This window comes from Sebastes fasciatus, chromosome 6 (assembly GCF_043250625.1).
Source record: "Sebastes fasciatus isolate fSebFas1 chromosome 6, fSebFas1.pri, whole genome shotgun sequence".
NCBI classification, from domain to species: domain Eukaryota; kingdom Metazoa; phylum Chordata; class Actinopteri; order Perciformes; family Sebastidae; genus Sebastes; species Sebastes fasciatus.
In genome coordinates this window covers 16,637,065-16,657,965 of record NC_133800.1, presented here as the reverse complement: position 1 = coordinate 16,657,965, position 20,901 = coordinate 16,637,065, and the positions used below count along the sequence as shown (strand labels likewise).

Below are 20,901 nucleotides of genomic sequence, written 5' to 3'. Positions count from 1 at the left end.
ATACTGTTGGGTCTCTAAACTATGGTGTACGGTCTAAGACCTGCTCTATAGATAAAGCGTCTTGAGATAACTTCTGTTGTGATTTGACGCTATACAAAAATAAATTGAATTGAAAAATTGAATTGAATTTAGGCTTTTCGTGTGTCATTCGTACCCCACGCAACAAAACCACGGGAACATCCGCAGTTACTATGGGTTTAGGCAACAAAACCACTCACTTATGTTTATAAAAAATGTCATGGTTGGGCTTAAAAAAGTACGTAAAATATGTATGAAAACAATGCAACATAAGTACGGAGAACACGTCAGAAATGTCACCAAAAAACGTGATAAAACAACGGTCTCATGGTTAAATGTCATGTGTTTGTTGCATCCATCCACCTCCTCACCCTTCCGTCATAAGCAGTCTTTCTCACTTTTTATTCTACATCATTAACTCTGAGCATAGCATATTTACGCGGATGTGTTTACATTACATTCAGTACAGACTACATAGCGTACGCCAAAAGAAAGAAAGGCTTTCCTATCGCATTATTGTTAATTTATACGCCTTTTCGTGCGAAAGGGCTGAAATGGAAGTGGTATGAATGCAAACTTGACAGAAAAAAACTGAGAGAAGGAGATAGTGAGCTTAATCATCAACAGTTCCAGTAAAATCCGTCTTTTACCGATCCACAGCAGCCTCTCTGTGTTTTCTTTGTGGTGAATTATTATCGAACAGTTCCATGAAGCCATTCCCCTCTTGAGCCCATCTCATAGTGCTGCGGTGGTGCGTGAGACAAAAAAAGGTTGGGAACCACAACATTAGAGGGTCTAACACAGCAAATGATGCAGCCTGTGTTTTGGCCTCAGTCTAACGGTTCAGCCAGACCGTATTTGAGTTGCCACGGTTGACAGAGGAGAGGGCTGAACCCGGAGTCAGCGAGGCGCTGAGAGGGAGCTCGAGCTGAGTCATCCCACCCTCGAGCAACCTGGGAAAGACATCTGCACAGTCACAGAGAGAGCGGAGGTGATGAGGGTTGACAAGGCGTGGCAAAACGGGCTTGTGGCTGACCGGGCGTGCTTCATTTACTGCATGTGATAGCTCCTAACATCACGGCCAACCTGGGCAGCTCTACTGACAGATGGAGAACATTAGCGCTGCAGACAAGAGGAGCTCATGTGTGCACTCTGCTTAGTGCTAGATTCAGAAAAGTAGCTGATAAGGGGATAGACTTAGGCGCTCATCCCGCTCGCTGCTGGAAATTAATGGAACAACATGTAAGGCTGAGTGTAAAAATAATAAGCCCTTACTTATAAGGTGTGTATAAATAGACAAGGCTTGCTTACCGTTGTACATCTTTCACACAAAATCCCTGCAGGTGCAATTACCGAGCACAAAACTATCATGAGAACGTGCTGCTATTTGCCCTTTAATGACATATTCCCAACAGGAAATAAGCAAAAGTAGTTTATCTGTTTTAAAAGCTCCTGTTACTCCATGATAATCACAGCGGTGGAGGGGTTGGAACAGGGGGATGCACATCTTGATTTGGCCAAGTACCTCATTTCACAGCAACCTGACAAATTTCTCTGGCAAGTGTGAGAGCCCAATTAGGTCCCGGCACGCTGAAAGGAGATCTGAAGCCGCTGCTGACACTGACTGCACAGGCTGACAGACCCGGAGGGGGCTCCACCCCTTCTGATTCTTTAGCACATCGGGGCTCCCGCTGCTGTATATCGCAGCATTGTTAGGACAGGGCTTATCAAAATCTCCTGACATCCTCTTCTAAGCAAAACGCCTGTCTAAATCTTCACAGTGCAATCTGGATTTGGATGGATGTGTTTTCACGGATCGACTAACACTGCTTGAAGTGATGTTCTGAAAGCTGAGAAAACACCACAGGGCTGGATATAATATCTACTTTATCGACCTAACAGAGCTTTAACAACACTTCTTTATATGTTTGCTGTCGTGTCAAATGCGTTTCCAGCCAACATCCTTAAAATTAGGATTTGTTATATTTATTCAGGCTGTTCTACACCGTTCATAGCTATACCTATGAAAAGTAATGCTCTGTAATTCGTATATATTCCGCAAAATCAATTCATATATAATCCACGTAATAGTGAACCAGGAAGTATGAAGATCGTCAAACATCGCGTACGGAGGAGGTAAGGATGGATGGGTGTGTCAAAAACACTGGACCTTTGCCCAGGAGACTGGTGTTCGTTCCCCGTGTGATACCAGATACCCACGTTGAATTATTTGTCACGTAACTTCCGTACTTAAGTTAAGGGCTGTCCTAAATACCTCTTTTTGAGGCTTCGGTGCCTCGGTGAGTAATATTCAAAGGTATTTGAAGCTTCGCTGCACGGCGCAGCAGGCCGGGATTTTCTTCCGTCTGTCTCCATCTCCCCTGTTTCAGTGCCCAGGACAGCACCACAGACACAGTACTGTACACACACACCTCTACACACAATGAACAGAGATATCCGTCTGAGAATAACTAATAATAATTAATGTTGAACATGAATTGTGGGATTATTCCTTATTTCATGGAGTATCACGGAAATTGACATGTGCGTCACATGTTGTTGGACATTCGTAGGAAAACGCATGAAACATTAGGATTAACTTTTCATAAGATATTATACGAACCGTTGTATGAGGATAAACTGATTTATTCCTACATTAGTCCGTTTTTCTTTGGCCTATTAGGATATAAATAACTTTTAATGTGGGAACTCCTTTAGTTTAGAGTATAAATGGTGCTTTAGTTTGAGGTCCAGCATTAAACCAAAGACAAAAGCCCCCTCAGACTAACACAAGGCTCGGCTGTTGCCAGGTTGGAGCTCTGTTGGTGCAGCAGGTACAGAAAACAGAGCCCAGCGCTTTAATGCCAACAAAAGCCTTTTTGTGAGGCAGGGATCGAGTTGAAGAAAGGACAAGGGGGTCTGCTACTCGAGGTGAGCAATTACAGTGGTGATGTGCTAATCTCGCCCACTGGCACCATCTCAAGGTCGACCGTGGACCACAGAGAATGTGGATTTTATATATCCACTGTTCTCTCCTTATCTTCTACTCCTCGTCTCTCTTTTCTTTTTTTCATTTTCTCCACAGCTTTCACACTCTCTTCCCCTCTCCTCGCTCTTCAAGCCCGACTACCTCCCCTGAGCGGTTTAGTGATGGACGTTCACACAGTTGTGAGTCAGTCTTGGCGGTGTGGAGGGCAAACAGAGTTTGGGTCAGACTGAGAGGAGCCAGAGTTGATGCCACTGGCATCTGGGAGTCCAACTGACCTCCTGATGAACGGCAAATGTTGTAATAATCCACGTTCGGGGGCAAAGTTTTGGAAGACGAGAGAGGTTTTTTTCTACATCGAATTACTACACTGTAAATGATATAACTTTGAACAGACATGCTGCTGTTTGAGCACAGTATATGGACTACTAAAAGTTCTCAAACTGGCGGGGTGGGGATATAGAACAAACCTAGTAGTTAAAGGAAACTGATTAATGAAGGAACAATAAACAAAGTCTCATGCACTATCCGTGAACTATCAAGACTCAGGCTAGATTCACTACCCAATGTAGAAAAGTAACATGATGCAATGATGATCTTATGTAATGACTCCGTCTCCAAGGACAACACACTCGGGACGGCCTTCATTTGCTTCCCAGCATGTTCAGAGATGGACAAGTACACAACCTTGCACCCTGACTCTACCACACACACACACAGACACACAGACACACACAGACACACACACCATTTCCCGCCTCATATTAGCCTTGGTTGGATTAAACCACAGTCATGTCCTCAGCAGGGTGCCTGTCTCTGTCTGAGAGAAAAGCCTGAACAGCAGGTCAAAAACATAATTGGCTATTTAGCTTTTCTTCAGTCGTTGCTAACGGCATTAGCAGTTAGGATGGAAAACAAAGCTTAATACGTAGCATTTGGTTTAGACAGTAGATGGACCTTAATACGATCTATTTTGTTGGCTGTGTTGTCTAAATTCAAGGTTTGAGTCTGAGTTTGTAATGTACCTGAAATAAATGCACATCTATCAACAAATCCCAAAGACTTATGTTAAAGTTAACGTTTTGGTTCTGATGTCACCACCCAGTATTTTCCTGAGTCCTGTCTAGGCGGTGATTATCTGGATACGTCTTACAGAAGAGGTCCGGTGTCGCGATAAAATCCTCCTATAAGCTGAAAATCTGGCTGAGATGCACATGCAGCGAGGCTGACCTACTCCTCTGATCTGTGTAACCATAACACGGTTTTAAAGATGATCCTCTTTCAGGATTCATCTTTTCTTTCGAGGAAGAGCAAAATAAGTTATTCCAAACTATAATACATTAAGACATACCCTTTGTGTTTTTGAATTCACACCAATAAAAATAGAATTCGAAGCCACCGAGCACGAAACTACCGTCCCGCTTTTGAACGTCAGACACTATCACAGTCTGAAACTTTCAGCACGTCTTTGGCGAGGACAGCAGAGTATTTAACACCAAGCTATTTTTGTAGGCGCTCTAATGAGGATCTTGACATCCTTTCTTGATGCTGATATATCAGGAGCGTGTAACCGCCCCCCAGCCTACACACAGCTCGCACCACACCACTGTTATTTCACTGTAATGGCTATAGCGCAAGCATGCAAACTGTAATTCCTGTCAGTTCTTGGCGATCTTCAAAGGCCGCGGGATATGATCCATGGCACGTCCCTCAGAGGTCGCCAAGTGGATGAAGAGATAAGCTCTGGAGGAATTCAAAGCCTTCTCACTCTGTGGCCGGCCACCCCGCCGCTACACGAGGGATTTCATATCTGAGCCTCTTTCTGAAATTCAACATCAAATTTACAAAAACTTCCATCTGGATTCAATCTTTTAAGTGCAGTCGGTATGGTTGATACTCATACTTTGACCCCTGATTGTTCACTAAAGCAACAGCAGCAGTGGGAACGGCACTCTCTCATATGTACAAATATGTTTTTTGAATATTCCTCTGACGTCCGTTCACTTCTGCCTCAGGGAGGCCTGAGCTCTCAGGACAGCACAGCCGCCGTTAGCAAAAATAAAATCTACGTGACTTTATTTTTTAAATGAGCGTCCATAGTTTTCTGCCAGCTGAAACCGCATTACTATATGATGTGATAGAGACTGCCATTACCAGAGGGTTAAATTAGAACTAGGAGGAAAGGGAGCTTTGATTTTTATTTCACAGTGACATTCATAATATTGATCAGTTCTGCTTTGGTCTACATTCAGCGCTGCCATAACTAGAGGTCTGTCATGCTCTGTGCTTTTTATTTACTGTCATGCAAGTGCTGAAATAGCAGCAGAATGAGCAATTAGTGCCATTCATGAATTGATTTTCACAGCATTGTGATCAATCTTAACAACCATTATGTTCTTCTTCTGCACTTCACACTGAGCGATTGGTTCAATAGAGTGATCTACAGCACACCGAGGTCATCGGAAACAATGAGCGGGAGAGCTGGATTTGCATAATTTCCTTAAAATCATGAGGAGTTACCCTGCATATTTTGATCTCGATTAATTTTTCTATAACGTGTCAGAAAATGATGTCCTTTATAATTTCTCAGAAACCATGGTGACATATTCAGATATCTTATCCTGAAGCAATATGAATCCTAAATGCTTCAACAACTGTACAAACAAGCATGCGCTTTAATAATTGTATTTATTGTATGGTTACAGTATTGTTAATGTGGCAGTATGATTTTGTTGTGTGTGTTATGTTATTATATGTTTTGTTGTTAAGCGCACCTAAACAAATTCCTAATCAACTGTTGATGTGGCAATAAATTATTGAATTTTGATCTTGTTTTGTCCAAAAAAATCCCAAAACATATTCAATTTACAATGATAGAAAAACAGAGAAAAAGCAGCAAATCCTCCCATCTGAAAAGCTGGAACCAGATACTTGCTTAAAAAAACAAAAGACAAACACAGTCAGACTATTTATTTTTTCCCAACTTTTACGTAGACATAAATATATTCATATATAGTTTTTTTTTTCTTCTCCCACAATAGCTCTGTTTTGTCTTTTCATATAAATAAACGTCTTCATTGGGAAACCGGGTGTCCATAATAACCTCTGATGTCTCTTTTCAGCTGAACTTTTCAGCTGAACTCTTGTTCTAAAACATTCATAAATAAATGGTTCACAGCACAAAAAAGTGAAGCTCTGCACACACTGATAACACTAAAATCTACAAAGTAAAGGAACAAATGAGGGATGGAAATGCAGGCTTCCTGCCTGTTTCTGATTTGCAGCTCTGGTTAAAAATTAGCAGGAGTGCTCTAATGAAAGTCAGCGACTTCACACTTTGGGTAAAAGGATGAGGGCGTTCAGCCTGCGGGCCACCAGGCAACCAGGCTCCTGGTTAGACACTAATGCATTTTTACTGCCCACTGAATGTGATAATGGAGAGAGCACCTCCATGTCTGTCACACCGCAGCATACAAACAAATAGGAACATATTACAGAAAAATAATAAGACAAACCTCTCAATTGGATTAGCCAACTAGTCCAATAAACAGAATAATACACTTGGGTTTCCATGTGTGGTGTATAGACACAGAGAGAGCAGATTGGACCTCTAGGTACTAGTTCCCTCAGGTATTTTTATCACCTGAGGCTCTAAACAAAGCATATGGCCTTTGAATAGACACTGCAGTATATTGTTCAGTCTGTGCTTTAACAAGTGACAGCTTCCTTATTCAAATGCAAATGCCAGTGATCATTTAAAACAATACTAAAACACATCCTGGAAAGCTGATTTCTGGGTTTTGTGGGTTCTTTATTCATATACCAGAGAGTCCATACAGACTTCTCACTAACACCACAAATGAAACCAACCGATGCAGGCACACACATTTTACAGGACTCATTGTGAGCTGCTACATTAAAGCTTCACCTTCTTATCAAATCAAATTCAATATGACTTCCTCTTACCTCGAGTCAAGAGGAGCAGGCTTCAGCAGATGCTTTGATGCAGTTCACACAGGACGCAACTCAGATGAGGATCTCTCCGGCTCTGACATGTTTCATCTCCACCATCGCTCTGCCAAATAATGCGCTCTGATCAGCAGATTTCATCCGCAGATAACTACCGTTAGTTTGTCAATCTCATACGTTCAATAACCTACTGTAGGTACCGCAGATAAACCGCTCTACTTCCAGCCTCCAGTCGGAGAGGAGAGAGAGGGAGTATAGTTGATGTAAATGGCCCTGCAGGCTCAGCAGTGCGCATCAGAAGGTCCACTCTTCGCTCCAGTCAGCTGGTCAAAGCGTGGATGTGGATGTGGATGTGATGCGGGCGGTGGGCCGACCTGTCTTTTCTGTCGCCTGTCCGATGTGAAGAAGGGAGGCTTGTTTTGTCGCTGCGGAGAGGCAGCGCCGCACCGTGCGCTCTGCATGCGCTCCCAACACGGACCAACAGCACTGCCTGCTGTATTGAGAGAGACACAGCAGGAAGGAGGACAAGCCGAGAGGCGCAGTGAGGCCGCCGCGACGCTCTCTGCCGCTCTCTGCCGCTGTGCCGCGACGCGCTCTGCCGCTCTGCCGCTCGGCTTCAGCGCGACACGCGTCAGGTTTGGCGCGGTGACCCTCTCTGATAGAAAGGTATGGAAAGCCGTTTGAGCATTTATTCCATATCCTTGATATCAGACGTCAGTGTCCTCCACTAGTTTGGTCTTTGTCAGCACTAGTTGGACATTTGATCGCACTAGTTGGCCATTTTGTCTCACTAGTTGAACAAAAACTCTTACTAGTCACTGTTTTTCAGCAACTAGTGGCACTTTTATCCAACTAGTTCCAACAGAAGCCTTACTAGTGAGACTGTGCACCACACTAGTAGGACCAAAGTCCAACTAGTCAGCTTTTTGACGCACTAGTGGACCTCTGGACCCAACTAGAAACGCTGACAGTCTCACTAGTTAACTAGTAAGGTCAAAAACACCACGTCTAGTGTTACTAGTGGCTCTTTTTGGCCCACAGTAGTTAACTAGTAAGGTTAAAAAGGCTTTCAGTAGTTAACTAGTGGACATTTTGGCCTTCACCAGTTAACTAGTTCAAGAAATTGTAGGTCACTTGTTAACCAGTGAGGTGAATATGTCCTTTACTAGTTAACATGTCAAAGCTTTTGCAGCTTACTAGTTAACTAGTGAGACTGTCAGCGTTACTAGTTGGGTCCAGAGGTCCATTAGTGCGTCAAAAAGCTGACTAGTTGGACTTTGGTCCTACTAGTGTGGTGCACAGTCTCACTAGTAAGGCTTCTGTTGGAACTAGTTGGATCAAAGTGCCACTAGTTGCTGAAAAACAGTGACTAGTAAGAGTTTTTGTTCAACTAGTGAGAGAAAATGGCCAACTAGTGGACATAAATAGATTATAGATTTGAGTTTGATTTGAGGATTTCAGTCAGAAATCCAGATCAGATGTATAGTGGTCCAGGTCAGTTTTGCGCATGCTAACATTTTGCCTTGGTTGATTGCCACCATGCAAGGCAAGGCAGCTTTATTTGTAGAGCACATTTCAGCAACAGGGCAATTCAAAGTGTTTTACATAAACATTCAAGAACATTGCGACAAAGTGCAAAAGAACATTAAGACATAATTAAAACAGCTACAAAAACATTAAAAATTAGAAAATAAAAACAAGCGAAAAATAAAAGCTAGGATAGAAGCTAAAATAGAATATAACACACAAGAGTAAAAGCTATAGTGCAGTATAAGATCATTATCTGGTTTAATAAAAGGCAGCAGCAGCAAACAGGAAAGTTTGAAGCTTTGATTTAAAAGAACTCAGAGTTGGAGTTGGTCCTGCAGGTTTCTAGGAGCTTGTTCCAAATATTTGGTGCATAAAAACTGAACGCTGCTTCTGAATGTTTAGTTGTGACTCTGCCGGACACTAAGCAGACCTGATCCAGATGCTGGGCAGCTTCCATATAGCTCTCTATATATACTACTAATCAGCACAAATGTTTTTAAAGCACTCACATACTGTTGATTTGAAAAGGAAAGTTGAACCAATATGAAGTCTTATCTCTCTGTTGGAAGCTGCTGATTGCAGTGACAGCAATGGAAAGTGATAATAAAAACAAGTATACTGCAGCCATAATAGTGATATTAATAGCAGTAGGCTCAGGGTCAGTTTAGGGTGCAGATGGACTCTGGTTAACTTCACTAGGATATGTGGAAAATGTTTTGTTTTGTTTGTATGAAGAAAAGACATGCTGTCAGTGCAGCAGCACCTTGTCATACCAATACAGGACAATATACAGTAGACTTGCAGTAACCATATTAGTATGGTCTTAGTTTTTAATTTTAGTTAAATTTCTAATATCTTATTTATTGATGTCTTTATAGTTTCATATATCTCTTTTGAGGGTCTTTACATACTAATAGAGAAAACAACATGATGCAATATAGCAGTGATCTGCAATTGGAAGCCCGCGGGCCCATCTGGCCCGCCAAAGCTTCCCATCCGGCCTGCAGAATATTAATGAATTCACCGCAACCGGTACAGCAGGTGCAGCCTGTTGAGCTCTCAGGATAGTCTATTTATGTCTGCTACTCGCACCTGCGTAACAAACAAAAATTCTGGAATGTAAGTTTTACCCATTTTGGCAGCGCACCAGTTATTGTCTATCAGCTGCAAGTCGTCTTAGCCTGGTGAGCCAGGTTTGTCAAGCTCAACTTAGAACAATTGGTGTCAAAGTTCTTCAACTGAAGTCGGGTATATCTGTGGATACACTTCAAACATTTAATTTATGACGGCGTCAAACGAATGTTTCGATTAGCGGAACAAAACAAAAACCAGACTGGACGGAGAGTACGTCTCTCCACATCGTTCAGGCAGCCTCCCACTGCAGATTCACAACATGCCAAAGTCATAACTACTGCTATAAGAGTGTTTATCGCTGCGTACATGCAACCACACTCAATTAGACAATACTAAATTTAAACTTATGGTAACCACAACAATGTGCCTTCACATGGGCATTTTAGTCAGTCTGGTGTGCGTGCCCTGTAGGAGCGCAAGCTGCATTTCAGGAATTATAGGATTGCATTCTGCAATTACGTTTCCGTAATTACAGATTTTAACCATCACTCCTCAGGGTACTAGCTCCTTGGTGGAGGTCTGAGAGCATCTATCATTATGGATTTCCCATGCTCTTAGGCGTCTGTTCACACGGATACAGGCCAATAAAAACAACATTAATTTTGTAAGAAAGTGAAAATATTAAACAAGGATTATCCCTAAATACATGTTCTTTTTTATTATTTGATTGTCCGGCCCCCACACTGTTAGAAAGATTCTGGCCCTTGGAGAAATGTAGTTGCACCACTGCTAAAAATCATTACATTGATAATACAACACTGGGTTAACTTTTCCCAGCACGTAGAAAACCATTTAAGAGAAAATGGATTGTTTTGACCCAAATCAGGTACATTTATGACAGTGAATTTGATCTATCTGTCTATTATGTGCGTGAGATATGTGTGTAAATAGTATCTATAAATTTCAGCCAAACATTGGTGTACCACACACCACTGTCACGTTTTGATTAACACTGAGAGGTTTATTTTGTTGCTTGCTCTGCGTTCTGATTTTAATCCTGATATCTGCTCTCAAACCCACCTCCAGATGTTCAACCGCTGTGTGTTTCCCTGCTGCACGCAGGATTTCTAGCGTCAGATCGGGGCGATCATCCATTCTGTTTAACTGCAAATCTCCTTGTGTGTAAACTGGGTGCTTCAATCAGTTTTAGCGTTCTGTCCCTGACAGTCACGGCTGTTAAATCAATGGCTTAGAGCAGCTGCATTACACAGATCTTTAAAGGGCATGTACACAAATAGTCATTCACATGCAAGCAGGATGCACATCAGAACGCAGTTAGAGAGCATACAGGGAGTTTAGAGCCTCCAGTGCACCTGGCTGGTGTGGAGTTTTTTTGGAAAATGGGTCTAACAAAGAGATTAAGTTTTAATGAAAGAGTATTATGGGCTTGTCTCACCTGTGAGGTAGCCTACTTCTTAGTCCCTTCTAGCTCCAACACCTGCAGTTTGAATAAGCCACTCAGTGATTACAAGCTTAGCTCTGGTCTGTCCTTAAGGGATGGTGTGCTGACACAACAGAGGAGGATGACTCTGCATATTTCAGCAGCATCAATTCATGGGTTGGTTGCTGTCTGTCGCCAGTAGCGCTGTCATCTACAATTACTCTCCTCTACATGGTGACTCAGCAACGGACTCCAACTTAGAGGAACACTCTTGAAATCACCAGTGTGCAGCAGCGGTGATATTACTTACGCTGAATCAGGCGGACAGGACGGGACAGCGGCCAAACAATCCTAAAACTCTCAGGATGATGTCAAACTAGTCAAACTACACTGCAGAGTGTTGCAGATAACATCTCTCCTGTTTTTTTATGTCTTTTTCAAGGATGTACACTCACATGCTTGCATTGTTAGAGGTCAGGAGTGGGGGGTAAATCATGTGGTGCAAGAGGTAAAACTCCAGGCCAGTCAACCCTCATCCATCTGCACCACAAGCCAACAGCCGCACCACTGTTTGCATTGTGCGTTGGCCTGTGTGTGACCACCACTGGTTTATCTCTGTCAGATGCAGAAGACAGAAGTAAATAGACGATAATGGGGCTCATTGTGTAAAATCTCTGCTCTCTCATGGGGTATACGTAGGCGGCGGTATGAAAGAGGGACAAAATGTTCTTTCATTTTCAGATTGTGACCGATTAAATGGTTCTTCTGGCGTTCCTGTTTCATGTCATCATCTGACTAATGGGTGTTGTGCACACAACCCAAAAAATAACCCATTTGAAATCATGCTGTTGGGTTTCTCTCTCTTTCAGATTTGCACATTTTTCAAGCACAAAGCATGAGACCAAAGTCTATCAGACATAATTTTATGCATAATCCCACACATCACACATGTTTGCCTTCAAAGGGAGGTTTCACCCGAGAGACCAATCAAGCTTTTGTGCTGTAAACAGAGCCTCATGAGAAATCTATGGGAACAACAAGTTTTATAAGAGAAATAGGGTCGCTACTTATTCATCACGTTTTTGTAATGTGACAGGGACGAGACAAGACCTTCAAACTCTTACGTGATGCTATTTCATAACAACACACAACGTAAAACACAATTGTTTCGATTTTTGCTCCTGTTTTGAGGTGCTAAGACTCATATTATTTGTCACAGGAGATCAGGATCAGGTGAAAATGCACTAGAGAATGGTCATTGTGTCGCCTTTAGCACATCGAGACCTCCATTTGTAAACACATCTCTGTTTTTTATTTTTTATTTTCGGGTGTATCTAAAAATCATTTTCCAATGTGTGTGTGTGTGCAGTCTTTTTATTATCTGGCTGAATTAGATTTTTAGTCCATAGTTCAGTTTATAGCTTTATGATTTAAGATTGTATGTGTGTAATGTGTAGGTACAGTATGTTCAGTATGTTCAGTATAGTTAAATTATACATTCTAAAGTAACTAATGTTTCTCGTTCAGTGTAATGTAGCCAACCAAAATAACCATCACTTTGTGCACACTTTGTAGGCCTGTATCAACACAGTCAGAGCTAACTGTTGCCACAAACAACCCACACAATTGATTTAGTTTTCCTTTTCTCATTTTCCATTGGGATATTACAGCTCATGTCAATCAGCTGATAATCACGTGTCATGTTTATCGATCTGCGTAGTGATTTATTATCTACCTGGTGGCCGTACACCCATGGGACCGATCAGTGATTCTCGATGGGATCAACAGTGAAACCTGCCGAGTCTGACACTTTTTAAATAAAAAAAAAACAAACACATCTCTCCACTCTGAGTTTTGTTTTTTTCTACTCTGTGATAATCATTTCTCACTGAGGAGAAACCTTACAGTTCCTTCCTGGAATAGTTCTCATCGATTTGACACAGGAATAACACGATCGATAAATGTAGTTGCTGTGCACTCTGTTTGACCTTTAAACCGATAAACGCTTGCTTCCCACTCCGCAGGAAGCTTTTTGGCAACAGTTGCAAATTACATAAGCGAGTTTTACAGCTTTGTGTTGTGAGTAATACTTTTGTTTGAGTGTTGTCAACATGGTGCATAAATTCAAGGACATTCAAGGACATTGGTCTTGTATAGCACTGGAAGAACTTTAAAGGACCAGTGTGTAACAATTAGGGGGATCGATTGGTAGAAATGGAATATGATATTAATAAGTATGTTTTCTTTAATGTATAATCACCTAAAAATATGAATCGCTGTGTTTTCGTTAACTTAGAATGAGCTGTTTATATCTACATAGGGAGCGGGTCCTCTTCACGGAATCCACCATGTTTCTACAGTAGCCCTGAACATTAAAAACCAAACGCTGTTAACTTTTCCTGCTCGGGCCGAAGTCGATAACGTTACTCCCTCCCGCCGTCGCCGCCCTCTCTCTCTCTTGCTTCATCACTCACTTCCCACGTAAACACACACTCTTACACTCAAGCTCTTACTACTCAGAAAACACCTGAAATGCTGAATTCCTCTTTAACAATTTCCACACACACACACACACATGCACATGCACGCACGCACGCACGCGCGCGCACACACACACACACACACACACACACACAGCTCATTCAAGTAGCCCAAACAATGTGAAATCTTGCATTGTGAAACTAAAAAAAACTTCCTCCTGACAACAAGGAAGCTGTATGTCTGCAGTTCTTCATTGTTCATACCTTGGTGTTGAGAGCATAGAACCATAAAACGCTGAATGTTTTCCATGACGACCATAAAGTGACATTATCACTGCAAAGCAATTCTACTCATCAACCTCATGATGAGTGAGCGACATTACTGCTGCTGCTTTATGTCTGTTCTCTTATGACTGTCGCCTGTTAACAGTGACAGCCTCATTGTCATCTGAAGAGATGGCTTTCACATACACATACACATCCTCTAGCTTCCTGTATGTCATTACTGTGGTCGGCCTGCACCTACAAAGACCCAGAAACGGTTTAAGTCAGCAAATATTTGTCACATAGTGAAGTGCGATTTTATCTATCTGCACTATACATCACTGTCATTCCATATTCTGTGTGTAGATGGTGACAGTCTGGGTAAACTGTAATGATGTGACTGACTGGAAGTCGTACATCAAGTACCGATGACAGATTCGCTCAAAGTGTGCCCTTCAGAGAAGCTGTGTGGGCCGGGGCTGGACTGATAAGCTTCCCTTGGCTCCATTAACACACACAAAAGTCCTTGTGTTTGTTGCATTAAGATTTTATCAAGCTAAGTCATGGCGGTCTGAATGTGAGTATGTTCTGTGTAGGTGGATGTGAACCGTCCTTTCTGTTGAAAGATGTTTGTTTTCAACACTTCATATAACATATGCAGCACTGAAAGAAAGTGATTAGGGCTCTCTGAGACAGCAGCAGCATGGCATATTATAACAAATGGTGATGAAATGCCCTCAGACACGGATAACATAGTAGACGTGAAAAAGAAGGCAGGTTCTCACTGGTTGGTGTCTCGTAAAGGTCGAGGGGAAGGAGCAGGTGTAGCAGGATTTACTGAGGTGGTAGTCCTCCATTAGACCAGTGGTGAAGGCTGCTGGCATTAATAATTCAGAAATCTCTCTGAAACTACTACAAAAAAATAGATCTTGCATTATTTAAAGGGCACACTGAATTAATTAGAAATATGAATTAATGATGAGATTATCCTTAGCATTCAACTTAAATCCCTGGCAGTGGCACTCCAGCAATCAAGGACGAATCACTTTTTCACTGTAGATCTTACACACCAAAAAAAATAAAAATGTTCTGCTCGGAAGACCGAGGCTGTGAAATCAGCCAAGCGCTGTAATTGCTATTCAGGGAGCGTCTCAATGTCGTCGCTGCAGCCCGGGGTAGTTTTACCGGAGACCTACATCCTTCAGTCACCATAAAAAAATAATGATTCTTTCGCTGAGTTTCATTTGATCCCTTTGACTCTGTTGCCTGTCGTATCTCATTGGACACATCTGACACAGTCTGGGATGTTTTGGTCAGTCGTCTCGCTTCCTGTGCTATCGGTGTGACACACACACTGCTTCAGCTTCAACGCAATCCCGCTATTGGTACAGATGTGCTTGTTTTATTAAAGGCTCTAATTTCACATTCTCTGTACTCAGGGTATGCAGATGTTAATATTATCCGAGCTACTTTCACCAGCTAGTATAATAAGATACTTCCTTCTGTTCAAAGACCAAAAGCAACATTGTGGAAGAACTGCAGACATTGATGAATGATTAAGATGTGACACATGCTTTCAAGTGGCTCTGTTGCAGTCCCTCATATCTGCCAAACTGTCTGAAAGCTCCACCTCCTCTCTTTTGTCTGCACCGACTCCTGCCTTGTATTATTAATGACTGCAGTCTGCATGATAGGTGACAACACAAAGAAAAGTTGTAGAGTGTGTGTGTGTGTGTGTGTATGTGTGTGTGTGTGTGTGTGTGTGTGTGTGTGTGTGTGTGTGTGTGTGACTGATAGCAGGGGATATTATATTCAGTGTATCTCTTTTAGAAATATTACAGCTATAAAACTGGAGAATTATCGAAAGTTTCAAGTAGCAAATGTTACTACAAATCGAGCGTAGCGTTAGTTCAGGCAGGCCATGAAGTCAAGCGCTGCTCATGTGACAGCTGTCGGCTGATGGCGGCCGATCTTAGGCCGGCCAATCAGCTGACGCATCATCTGACAGATCAGCTGATTCCCTTCTAGGCATTCATTGGCAAATTTCATACAGGGCGCCTTATTTAAGCTCCTTCAACCTGGCCACCTGTGCTGCTTCTTCTACAAAGCCGCTCGCAACCCACCTCCACCCCACCACCTCCTTTAATAATGTGTGTGACTAAACCAATATCATTCTGTGTTATTGATGCTGGCTCTGTTCTGCACCCGGGGGGGTCTTTGCTGCTGCTCTCCCTGCCTTTGGCTTTCCATGTGTGCACATGGAAGGGCAAGGAGGAGTGCTCTCCTTGTCTCATGCTACCACATAGGCTCGTGGATCCACGTATGCGCGTGGATGGGCAGGGAGATCCCAGAGCAGAGCCATACCGCCAAATATAAATGTATATATTACTGCATGTAAATAAAGTTCTTTGACTAAAGTGGTCCTGACTGAACTACGATATGTTTGGATTCCCATGCTTCTTTCCACCTTTATTTATTCAGAGGGAGTTTCACTGAGAACCATGCTTGCTCTCTTTTTCAGGAATGCCCTGATCACATTCACACAGTTACACATATACACCTGGAAGCTGTCCAGTACAACCACAGTCTGATCTGCTGGCCACGGAGCAGCTCCACTGGAGCAGTTGGGGTTAAGAGCCTCGCTCAAGGGCACCTCAGTGGTGGTAATGAGGGAGGCGCTGCTTAAAACAGACTGTGGCAGATGTGGCTAAAACTAAGAATATGTTTGGATTCCCATGCTTTAATTATTTATTAAGGGGGGGATTTCACAGAGAGAAATGGAACGCCCTTATCACATTCACACAGTTTCACATTCACTAATCTCTATAAACAGATTGTGCATTCACATGTAGAATCTGTAGGCAACAAGATTTTGATTTCGTTCTGGTTTCTGTTTGCAGTCCGACTATTGACTAATCACGTTCGAGCAGGCTTTGGTTGAATGCAGGTAAACAGTTTGTGTGGAGAGCAAAATAGGCAGAACACATTCGCCGAAATGCAATCTCAGAAACCGGCGGCTATCATCTGATGATGTTTTAGCTTTTTGTCGGTTAAAAATTTGCTTCTAACTCGGCTACTTGTGAAACATTCCGGTCGTACACGTTGTCTCTCAACTCCAACTCCAGTCTCGCATCGCAAGTTGCTAATCGGACTGTAAACAATGAGGAGCGCACAGAAAAGGAAGTCTTGGCCCGGATATCCGCTGGCTACACCGGAACCCCAGAAATATAGCCCCTTTCCCCCAGACGCTTACCTGTCATCAGACCGATAGCGGATGGGTTCAGAGATTGCTGGCCACTGAGCAGCTCCACTGTAGCAGTTGGGATTAATTAATCAGTGATGGTAATAAGCTAGCTTCTTTAACCTTTAGGTCATCTTTGTATTTTAGGAATATATCTGACACCGTTTGATATCACTGGATAAAATCCAGTGTTAAATTATTTTCCTATTTGCCTCTGGGGATAGCAACTAAAAATAAACTGCCTCAAATACCAATTCAAATATGTTGCTTTCTGACCTTCTGTGAAAATACTTTGCAACTTCCTGATAATTCAAAATATCTTCCTAAATTGAGCAATAGTGTCAAAGCCACTTAAGTAAACACACTGCTGCAACATTATCCCCTGCGTGACAACAAAAATGAGGCTGGAACATTTTAATGACTCCATGTGTTGTGAAAACTAATTGCGATGTTGCTTCCCGATCCAAAACCAATTTATTGACTTTAACACATTTGCCAATCCCTGACCTCGGTGCATTAATCTACTTTACAGAGAAGGATTTTCTCTCTGGGTTCATTGAGGCGTTTGTTTGTTTATGGATGCTGTGTAACAAAAACTCATTCTGGTAATTGGGGTTTGTGTCTCTTCAGGAAATTGCAGGGTGTCAAATTGTGTAGTCAGGCTCTGAACGCCAGCCCTTTACTGATAATTATACATCACCAAGAGTCGTTCACACACCCACATACAGACAGGCTCAACCGCATGGCAGTCATAGTAAAAGTCAGTGGTTTTGTTTTGAGCACTCACAGTTTGTACGGAGGTCTGTTGTTTACTAAGACTAAATGAAAAAAATATATAGATTTCGAAGCAGCTGTCAAACGGCAGCTCAGTTGTGTCGCCATCTTCCATTCTGAGCATGCCCACGAGAGTTGACCCACTTCATGGTGCAATTCGTCTCCGTGACATCCTCCTTCACTTCTTCACGTCTTTTCCTGCCACTGTCACCATAAATGAGTTCAGATGACCTCAAAAGGGAAGGGGAAGTTACCCTCTGTGTTTTTTCTGTCCATGTCGACACTGTAACACAGTCAAAAATCAATAAGGATCGATGGGAATCCACACTGCTGTTTGTTTGACACAGGTCATAGCATAACCCTGGCTGGTGGTCTATTTTAAAGTCCAACTGAAATTATATATGCTTTTTGTGTCTGCTACAGCATACATGTCTGCTCTGTAAACCACAAAATGTATATTTCATATTTTAAGGTTTCATGATGCATTAAATTGATTCAATACTGGGACCTTATTTTGATATAGCCAATCAAATCTTGCTTAAAGCAGTGACGTCAACATTCCCATCCCAACTCGTCACATACCGCCACTTTGTCACACCTCTTGGCCTTGGCGTCACACCCCTTGGCGTCACTTTAGGTTTAGGCAACAAAACCACTCAGTTAGGTTTAGGAAAGAACCACATGGCTGGGCTTAAAACAACTACATTTGTAAAGTGAAAATGAAACTGAATGTCGTGAACACAAACAGCAGTCTCCTGGATAAAAGGGCCCATCCACCTCGCTTTGCAGCCAGCCCTGTGTCTGTCTTTTCCCTCTTTAAACTACGTCACCTCACTTTTGGCGCACTTTCCCTAAGCGATTACTGCAGCCACGGATGGGTTTACGTTGTAGTTAATGGAAAGCCTGGTGCATCTCATACCAGCGCAAACAGGTGCTTTGTGAAGCGGTATTGAACGACGACGGCCGTGACAAAGCGTCTGTACTTTATGTCCTGGGAATGAGAACGGGCTGGCTGAGCAGACGGTCGCACTGCACCTGAGCCTGTTGAATAAAATGAGACCGCTAACATCAGTTTGAAGGCTAGATAGCTAATTAGCTGCTCAGCCGCAGCACTTAAAACGGCATTTAATTGTACCTGCAAAATAAACTGGGCACATTGTTTAGTTATCCTAGAGGCTTCAGTAATTGGATCTTTTCTTGAGGTGTCCCCCAGGGAGCAATGTTTGGACCCTCACTGCTTTTACTTTTTCTGTTACCCTGATTTAAGAGTTATGTGAGATGCTGCAACAATATAAAGCAGGCTTGATTTATAAAGGCCCATTTAGACCAGCCATCTGCATGGGGCCTTTAACAAGCCCTGTGGTGTGTGAGGATAAGATTACCAGTAGCAGATGACCGTGTCGTGTTCACAATGAGTGCAGGCGGAGCAACTTGAGTGTGGGTATCCGTGTGGGATTAGCTGTCCTTGTGTATCACGAGTTAGGAGGATAATCTCCATTAAATGAAACAAAAGATAATCTTAGTCACAAGTATAATGCTGATATCCACTTATATTTATATTAGTCATCCAATACAAGCATATCTCTGACAGCGAAAAACGACTGTAATGTCATTATGATGGCAGAGGCTGCCATGCAAGGATCAGGATCTGATCTAAATACTCATTCACACATCGATGGCTCAGCCTTCGGGAGCAATTTGGGGTTAAGTATCTTGCCCAAGGACACTTCGACATGTGGACTGGAGGAGCCGGGGTCTGACCTTTCGATTGGTGGATGACCTGTTCTACCTCTGAGCCACAGCCGCCCCACACAACAACATCATCAAGTCGAAAGGGGTGCAAATGTGGAAAGGCATACAGAAGCTCCATCAACCCCAGAATCAAATTCAATTCCCTGCCAGCTTTATGAAAGCCGACTAGACATATTGAAATTTCTGTGCAGCCTCATTAGGTTAGCACGGAAAAAGCAGTCTATTCCTGCATCCAGAGAGACAAAAAGAAAAGATGGTCTTTATTGTGGTGATACACAGAAAGCACATCAGACATGTTGGGAGATAAAAGACAGACTTTCATTATACGTACGCCAACACATACAACATCTATTCCAGCCTCATCCTAAAGCCAATGAAATTATTCATGGGAAGTTCCTTTGAATGAGTAGCAGCACAGCTGCTTTTTTTATGCTGTCCTGCAGGATGCCCAAAGCAAGAGTCCCTCACTATACAGAGGTTATTATATGGAGAGCTATCAGCTCTGGGCTGTGGAGTCCAGGCATATTCAGTGAGATCTGCACATGACTCCAAACTCATTCACATTCAGCTTCAAGCTCAATCATGGGACTTTTTGACGACATACTCCATCTATTATGTCAGATGTATATGAATAGGCCATTTCATTAACTCAAAAGGGATATGGCAAAACAACATCTGCAAAAAGTTAAACATTATGAAAGGAAGAACTTGGCTCAGAATATTCCCATATCTAAAATACATGTTCACAATTCAGTAGTTTTGCTGATCTAGTTAGTTTGGTGAGTGTTTAGACTCAGTGGAAACCGTTGGATAATGAAAATAAATTTCCAGAAAGTGATATGAACACTGTTCCTTCAAAAGAAAACTGAATAAGCGTAAAACAGCAGTTCATTTTTAGGAGAAAGGCCAACTAATGCTGTGAGCTGTGTCCTCATTACCAGCAGGAGGTGAGCTCTATTTAGGGACAGACTTGTTATGTATGCACATCCCTAACAGACTGAAAGAAAGCTCCTGTAAAAAAAATCCTCATTAAACAAAGGCAACTATGCAGCAGGGGCCGGCACACTGTAGCATCCGAGCCTCAAAAGCTCTCATCTGCATATGAATAGTTGGCGAGATACACTGATTAGCATTCTAATGGGTTGAAATGGAAAACATACATAAACAAATATGCTTATTCAGACAAATCCTGTATGCATTAAATGTAAAGACTGCAATGTTAAACCTTTAAACAGGCTGAGCATATGATTCAAGCCACCAGCAGTTTACGTCCTCAATGCAAATACAAACAGTTGAACCCTTGTTTTGCATGTATTTATATGCTGACTGCATCGCCTCATTAAAGGGTAACTACTGTACCACAGACTGCCCA

General features: G+C 42.4%; 1 protein-coding gene across 1 annotated transcript in view; it reads right to left on the bottom strand.

Annotated features, from left to right (window-relative positions):
- wscd2 (WSC domain containing 2) overlaps nt 1-7,488 on the bottom strand; it is a 42,060-nt gene extending 34,572 nt beyond the window's left edge. Inside the window, exon 1 of the mRNA XM_074637992.1 lies at nt 6,971-7,488. The gene's annotated coding sequence lies outside the window, so the exon portion shown is untranslated. The remainder of the gene's footprint in view (nt 1-6,970) is intronic.
- Nucleotides 7,489-20,901: the final 13,413 nt, after the last annotated feature.